General features: G+C 39.7%; 1 protein-coding gene across 7 annotated transcripts in view; it reads left to right on the top strand.

Moving 5' to 3' along the window:
• Positions 1-8,810, top strand: part of LOC105833494 (DNA helicase MCM8) — a 209,574-nt gene that overhangs the window by 61,533 nt on the left and 139,231 nt on the right. The window lies entirely within an intron of this gene.

Raw genomic sequence — 8,810 nt, 5'->3', positions numbered from 1 at the left:
TATCTGTACTTTAATTTTGGAGAAGGATTTTCAATTCCATGCAATCAATAAAAAGATTTTGGTGTCCAAAAAATTAGTGATAAAACAGAGTAGTTTAGTATTTCCATAAGTTGCGATACTTGCCTCACGCTATGGATCGTCACAAACTCGGACCAATATTTTTCAATTTCCCATGCTCTTGCTTTGTCATACGCCATTTTGAAAAAAATTATTACGCGAAATTTTACTAAATCAATTCTTAAAGTAGACATTTGAAGCTTTAATTTCTTTCTTTAGAAACCTTTCTATCTTTATTACTCGCGTAGTTATCGTCATTAAAAGTTTAGTGATTTTTTGACAAATTTTAGGTGTACCGCTTTTTTTTGAGTGAGTGTAGAAATATGGTTGATGTGTAAATCGGAATCAAATGCAACATGATAAGGGGGCGTATTTCGATTCGTTAAAAGGTGTAATACGTTCGTAACCTCAAAAAACTCAGAAATTTCCTCAATAATGTCTTTTCATCGTGATTTTGCTGTGTAAACTGGAGAGAAATTGAGAACATCATACCTGTACTATGAGATATCTTGCATACCTTCTTGAAATACATATGACGGCAAGAAGGTCTTGACGTAGAGTTTTTTTCATATCATAGGTATTTTAAACCTTAAATTCTTTTGATTCTGATTTCTTTTCCAACGACGCAGCATTGCATTACAAGGGCTGCATATTGAGTGCGGTACCCAATTCGTTTCTTGATTGTTGACTTTACAGCCGAAGCAATGTTTGTAAATGTTTTTAATTTTTTCCGTGATTGCTCGTCGGTTTTTAGAAATTTCAAATTTGCCACAAATGTAGCAAAATTGGTTGGCCTTTTCACCACAATCATGTGTAGAAGATGTAGCTTCGACTGAGTGGTTTGAATGAGAATTGCGATTTTGTTTTTTTAAATGTTTAGTATCCATAGTAGAATAGAAAACCAGCTAGGAATCCTGTCCCGATCGCAGGTGAGTCCACCGTCCTAGAGGTGATAACCCTGATATCTCGCCAGGCCTAAGTATCAGGGCTTTCCGATTTTGATGAGGATAATGTCAACTCATCGTTGGACACACTACGGCTTTATCCTCACAACCTAACGTCCCTTGCAGGGCAGCGCGCCTTCGCTGGCTTCGTTACCATGATGGATCGCAAAGCGAATCATTCTACACATCCTCTTTCAAGGCAGTTGTCATCGCCTGCACTATCCATCATGGCAGCAGATTCAGAAGCAGTTTCTGTCATGTAATGGACACAAGAAGTATTCAATTTCTTTCCAGTTTACACAGCAAAATCACGATGAAAAGACATTATTGAGGAAATTTCTGAGTTTTTTGAGGTTAGGAACGTATTACACCTTTTAACGAATCGAAATACGCCCCCTTATCATGTTGCATTTGATTCCGATTTACACATCAGCCATATTTCCATTTTACAGTGCAAATTTAACCAATTTTCACTTTTTTTACGTGGTTAAAAGTGAATCCCGACATCACAAAGCTAATCGTGTGTTAGCTTTGGATTCAGCACATCAATATATATCACTGGTTAACGTTTCCATTAAATTCCAGCCGAGAATTGAACGATTTCTCCATACAAAGTTAAGCTCATCCTAAATTTTCATATTTTTTGAGGTTATGAAAAACTGATGGAGTGAAATGGACATTGGATTCGAATTCAGCGCATCGAAAACCAGGGGGGTAGGTAGGTGCAGTTTCTCAGACATCGAACTTTTTTTTGTGTGGCTGTGTAATCAATTGGGGGAGCCTGAAAAATATGTAACTTACTAATTTTTTTGGCCATTTTTTTTTAAATAATTTGGTAATTATTTACATTAGTGATTTCTCACCGATTTTGATGACCTTCAAATGTGTTGTCAAGGTCATCATTCTGAACAATTTTTCCTTATACATGTTACCGCTCGGCCTTAGTTTTTGAGTTATACACAAAAAATTATTAACACAATAGTTTAATAAATACCATACTTTTTTAATTTGCACTAGAACGTTTTGATAATACTTAAGAAAAGCTTATTTCTCACCGCACAAAATGAACGAATCTGGCAGAAAAAAGCGTCGCTCTGCCCCGCAAAGGGAGATATTAACAGTTAAAGTTGACGAAAAAGTTTAATAAATATTATTATTCTTAAAATTTAAAGCATGGAAATTTGCAAAGGGTTATGTAGGAAACGCGTGAGCGGGGGAGGGGCGGAGCTCCTCTCCCTGCACCTCCTCCCCGTAATTTTTCCTGATTTAACCTAAACATTTTAAAGTCGCTATTTGGTTAATGCAAAAACATTGGAAACGAACAGCGTGGAAAGTCGCAAACCTATGTGATACCGTACAAGTGTGGACGTCGTTTACGTTTCATAAATACGATACATGATATCAGTGCCTTATGTAAAGTAAACGACATCCACGCTTGTATAATACCACACAGGTTTGCGACTTTCCACGCTGTATGTTTCCAATGTTTTTGCATTAATCAAATAGTGACTTCAAATTTTGGGTTTTTAATGTTTGGGTTAGGTTAGGTTAGGTTAGGAAAAATTACGGTGAAGGGGTGCAGGGGGAGGGGCGGAGCCCCGCCCACGCGTTCTCTGTTGTACCAGACTGGGTTCGAAGTCGCTACAATTGTTTGCTTCCACATTGTTCTGCCGGTAGGGCTGTTTTAAACAGAAGCGCTTTTTTTTTATGTAGCTTTCAGGAGCTATTTTTTTGGGCTCCTGCGATTTTATCGTTATTGGAATCGCAACAAAGTTATTTACCAACAAAGTTATAAAAAAATATCAAAATTCGGAAAAGTACCTATTGTAAATAATTTACCGCGCCATTTGTTGGAAGATTGAAATCTACTTTATGACGCCAAGCTACTGCGAAGCCGAGAAACACGTCGGTTTGTTTTTGGCAGCCATTAGAATTAGGTTACGCTGTAGCCGAGTGTGATAACGTAGCTTTTTTAAAGAAGTATTTCTATTTTCACGTTTTTACATAAAAAAGGTAAGTATAGTGTGCGATACTAAAGAATTTTTTTATTTAGTGCTAAATTTCTAAGTTTATGTGTGTAGTGCTATGGCATGTAATCTACGAAACAGCCGTATTCGAAATGTATTGCTGGAATTTAACAATGTATGCGAAGCCTCAAAGGATCGGAAGATGTGACTGTAGTGTCCGCCATACTTACGGCCAATGTGTGACGAACATAAACCGTATTTATGCACAGACTGTGGAGGTTCTGATTAATCTTATCTATTTTAATATACTGTAATATAAGAATGACTAGGACTTTCGTTTCCGGTGCGACTTGTGTGAACACGTGGTTATTTCGTGAGAGCTTTATCAGGTGCATAAGGAGAAAATAAGAGTGAATGCAAGGTGAGAGTGAGTGAGATAGAGAGAGGAAAGCGAGGGAAGTGAGTGAGAAGAGAGATATAGGGGTAGGGAGAGAAGAGAGGAGAAAAAGTAGATAGCGAGAGGTGAGTGACGGGTAAAGCATAGAATAAGAGTTACAAGAGGGAAGGTAGGAAGAGAGTAAGTGACAGCTAGGCATATAGAGTAAGTAGATAGAGAGGATGAGTGTGGACAGACGGGGAAGCGTAGGGAGCGGGACAGTAGGGAAAGAACAGGGAGTAGGCAACTCGCTAGAGAGGAAACAAAGAGAGAGATGTAGTAGCAGTAGTAGGGAGCTCGGGTAGCATAGATGAGTATTTGAAAAGGAAAAGAGAGGGGCCGGACGAAGAGAAGGAGGAGGGGGGAGTCCATTTCATAGGAGTAAGAAAACGTCGAGATCGCCGACTAGGGTAGAAGAGATAGGGGAAGTAGAAGATGGAAAAGATAGGAGAGAGGAGGAGGGAAGTATGAAAGGGATAGAGGATTTAAAGATGATGGAGAACATGTGGCAGGATCAAAAAAGAGGGAATGAGGAGGTAAGAGGGGGGTGGGGGTAAAAGTGTTAGAGGAAAGAATGGAGATGATGAGAAAGGAACAAATGGAAAGAGATGAAAGGTGGCAGGAAGAAAGAAAGGAATTAATGTGTAGAATTGAGGAATTAGAAAAGAGGGTGAGAGAGTGGAAGGAGGAGAGAGAGATAAAAACAGGGAAGGCGGGGGAGGGGTAGAAGAGAGAATGAGGAGGTTAGAAAAGGAATGGGAAATGAGAGAGAGAAAAGAGAGAAGGAATGTGATAATTAGGGGGTTAGAGATTAAAGATGGAAAAAAGAGAGAAGCGGTGAAAGGTTTACTAAAGGAGATAGGGGTAGAAGCAAAATTGGAGGAAGTGAGTAGAGTGGGGGGAGGAGAAGGGAGAGACATATTATTGGTTAAATTAGAGAATGAAGAGCAGAAGAGGGAAATAATAAATAAGAAAAAGATATTGAAGGGAAGAAAGGAAAAGATAGGGGAGGATTTAACATGGAGGGAAAGGAGGATGAAATGGAGATTGGAGGAAATAGCAAGGGTAGAAAAAGAGAGGGGGAGAAGAACGTGGATGAGTTATGGAGAGGTTAACATTGATGGAGAGTTGTGGGCGTGGGACGAAGGGGAGGAGGTATTAAGAAACAAGGAGGGTAAAGTAAGGGAGGAGGGACAGAAGAGGGAAAGAAACTAGGAAGAGGGAGAGGGGAAGAGGTGGAGTTGGGGGAGGGAGAGGAAGAGGAGGGGGGAAGAGGGACGGGAGGGGAATGGAGAGTAGGTTATTGGAACGTGGCCGGATTGGTAAATAAAGACAGAGTTTTGGAAGGGATTAGAAAGATGGGAGGTGGTAGTGTTGTTAGAGACGTGGGTGGAGGAAAAGAAATGGGGAAAGATAAAAAAGAATTTGCCGAAAGGATATAAATGGGGGGTACAATTTGCCGAAAGGAAGAATAAGAAAGGAAGGGCGATGGGAGGTATTCTGATGGGAATAAAGTTGGAATTAGTAAAAAAAGGGACGGAGATAGAAACGGAAGTGGAGGGGATGATAGTAGGGACGGAGATAGAAACGGAAGTGGAGGGGATGATAGTAGGGATGGTTAAATTGGAAAGGGAAAGATTGAGAGTGGTAGGGGTATATATAAATGGGGATATGGAGAGAATGTTGCAGGTTTCAAAGAAATGGATGGAAGAGAGGGAAAGGGGGTAGAAACGCTTGTGGGGGGGGACTTTAACGCGAGAATGGGAGATAAGGGAGGCGAAGGGAAGAAGATCAAAGGATAAGAAAGTAAATAGGGAAGGAGAAAGATTCGTGGAATTTGTAGAAGAGGGGGGTGGAGTATATTTAACGGAGGGATTAAAGGAGATGAGGAAGGAGAATTTACGTTTACGGGAAGTAGAGGGAACACGGTCATAGATTATGTTATAGAGAATGAGGAAATAAGAGAGAAAATTAGGTTGGAGATAGGGGAAAAGATAGACTCGGACCACCATTCTGTAGAAATAACGCTGATAGGAAAAAAAGGGGAAAAGAAGGAAAAACAGAGAAAGAAAAGAATGGAGAGGAGGGTGGGATGAGGAGGGGGCGGAAGCGTTTAGAAGAGAGATGGGGGAGATAAGGTTGGGGGAAGAGAGGGTTCAAGAGGAATGGGATAGGCAAGAGGATAAGGTTAAGAGAACAATAGAAAAAATAGAGGAGGAGAGAGGAGATGGGAGGGAAAAAGATAGAGGGTGGTGGGACGAGGAATGCAGGGAGGGAAAGAGGATAGCAAGAAGAAAACTGAGGGAATGGAGAAGGGGGAGGGAAGAAGAGCAGGAATATAAAAGAGGGAAAAGAGAGTATCAGGAATTATGCGGGAGGAAAAAAAGGGAAGAAACAGAAAGATGGATATGGATGGCTCAGGAGGCAAGAACGGAGGGACAGGTGTAGGAAATAGTAAACAGGGAGAGAAGGAGATGGGGGTAAATGAGGGAATAGAAGGAAGGGAATGGAAGAATTATTTTATGGATTTGCTAGGAGGGGTGTAGAAAGAAGGGTAATAAGAGGAAGAAAGGAGGGAAGAGAGAGGGATAAGAGGGGGAAATAAGAAGGGAGGAAGTGGAAGAGATAATAAAGAGGCTGAAAGGGAAAAAAGCGGCGGAGGTAGATGGGGTGGCAAATGAAGTATGGAAATATGGGGGAGAAGGAGTGAAAATTTGGATTTGGGAATTCTGCAATAGAGTATGGAAAGGAGAGGGGTGGCCGGAGATATGGAAAGAGGGGATAGTGGTCTCGATACTGAATAGAAGAGAGAGGGAGGTGGTGGAGGATTACAGAGGAGTGACGCTGATGCCAACGGCGTATAAAATATACACAGCGATATTAGCAGATAGGTTAAAGGAAGAAATATAAGGAAAAGAGATAATATCACATAATCAGACAGGTTTTAGGAAAGGAATGGGAACGATAGACAACATATACGTGCTGAATTATTTGATCAATAAGCGGATAGAAAAGAAAAAGGTAGATTGGTGGCACTATTTGTAGATTTGAAAGCAGCTTTTGATTTAGTAGATAGGAATATACTAGGCAGAGCAATGAGAGAGAGGGATTAGAGAAGGATTGGTAGAGAGGGTAGAAGAATTGTTGAGAGAGACAAAGAGTAGAGTAAGAGTGGGGGAGGAGGTTAGCAGTGAGTTTTGAACGGCAAGGGGGTTAAGGCCCATTAAGTCCGATTCTATTTAATGTGCTAATAGCAGATTTAGAAGAATATTGTATTAGGATTGACCAACAGTTAATCAATGAACTGTGCTACCATTGGATGCCTCGTCCTCTCTCCTTATTCTCTACCCCCATCCTTACCACTAAGACAAGAGGAATGTAAGAGCGGTTACACTCCAAGAGAGCTTAGTATCGGATTCCAGAGACAGCTCTTAGCCCTGATGATGCAAACTGCAACGTTTGTGAAATATCGGCGCAACGGAAACGTCCCAGATGCGCACAGTAATAAACGGACACAGGCTGAGTGAAACGGACACAATAACAAACGGACACAGTGCGAAACGGACACAGACCAAATGCGCACAGACCAAACGGACACAGTAACAAATGTGCACAGACCAAATGCACACGGACTAAATTCGCACGGACCAAATGCGCACAGACCAAATGCGCATGAACTTCCCACATGGGTTGCAACTTCTTAGGGCAACACTACCGACGGATGGGTGCGGGTGGGGGGGGGGCATGAAGCCCCCTTGCACCCCCCCCGTGTGTGTGTGTGTGTGTGTGTGTGTGTGTGTTTGCGCGCGCGCAAAGCATTCTCTGCACTACATGGGTTTGCGACTGTGTCCGTTTCGCACTGTGCGCATTTAGTCTGTGCGCATTTGGTCCGTGTGCATTTGGTCCGTGCGCATTTGTACTATGTCCGTTTGGTCTGTGTGCATTTGGTCTGTGTCCGTTTCGCACTGTGTTCGTTTGTTACTGTGTCCGTTTCACTCAGCTTGCTGTGTCCGTTTATTACTGTGCGCATTTGGGACTCACTTAGCGCAACGCTGTACCAGGACGCGGCATGTATTCTTTGATTAAGAGTCTGGACTGCCAATTGCCTACCAGCAGCAAAACCTCAGCAGAGGTTTTTGTGTGGAGATGAAACGTGCCCCCAATATTAAAGTGGCAGAAAATAGAAACAATAAGCAAGACCCCGATGGTAAAAGATGAGGAAAAGAACAGAGTAAGTCATTCATCGTTGTTTTGATATGTCGAACATACTTTTCTGTTATTGAGTGAAAATAATTTTATATTTTAACGACACTAGCTTATTGCTTTATTGACGGTTGCAAATCAACTAATTATAAACGAAAAGTCAAAGAAAATAGCAAGATTTGATTATTACTTTGGGTAAGTTATTAATTTATCTTAATCTAATCTATAAAATGTCACATTTTAAAAGAGTACTTTGTATTTGATAAAGCAATTATTAAAATTACTTATACTAGACATATAACATTTCTTTAAATTTGAATACTGTACAATTAAAATATATATTAATTTGATTAGTATTACTGAGTAGATTTTTAATGAACTTGATTTTTCGAACGAGGTAAGAAAAAGCTTTTCTAAATTCCGGTCATACTCAAAAACATGTGGCAAAGATAATGAAATATAGTCACATATGTACATTTAGCATACATTTTGCAAAAAACTGCATCGAGAGGATTGATTTGTCATGTCGGTTGAAACCAAATCTGTCAATATTTTCAAATTTACTGGAAAAAGGATACTAATGCCTGTTTATGATTACATTTTTATATAATCAATTATGTTGGTATCTTTTGCAAGTTTCTTATTTTATTATATATTATTTGTAAATTTTTAATATAATTTTTGTAGTATGGCTGATGTGGAAAATATTGGACTAATATGCCATCCGTGAATTTAGCAAGTGTCATATAGTTTATTTGATTAATTTTATTTTTTTTAAATTAATAATTTATAATTTTATTATGGGAATATATTAGCATGATTACCTGCATTAATATATATATTTATGAAATTAATTCAGCTTTTATTTGCGTTAATTTTTTTAATGCATATTTGATAATTTGCTAGAAGTTAATAAAACAGCGACGAATGATTCAGTTTATCTCTCTCTTTTCTTATTTTTTACCATCGAGATCTTGCTTAATGTTGCCATTTTCTGTCACTTTAACATTGGGGGCGCGTTTCATCTCCATTACACAAAAATCTTTGCTGGGATAGGCAATTAAATAGTCCAGACTTTTATCAAAGCATATATTCGGAAGCTCTTTCTATTGGAAGCAACGTCAATGACCGTGAAAGTTTTAAGTCTAAAATTGAATAGTTTTTTTTTAGTTTCGAGCAGTTTTGCCTCAAACTTAAAGGCTG

Source organism: Monomorium pharaonis, chromosome 5, assembly GCF_013373865.1.
Source record: "Monomorium pharaonis isolate MP-MQ-018 chromosome 5, ASM1337386v2, whole genome shotgun sequence".
NCBI lineage: Eukaryota > Metazoa > Arthropoda > Insecta > Hymenoptera > Formicidae > Monomorium > Monomorium pharaonis.
The sequence above is the reverse complement of the archived record's forward strand: the minus strand, read 5'-3'. Positions and strand labels throughout refer to the sequence as shown.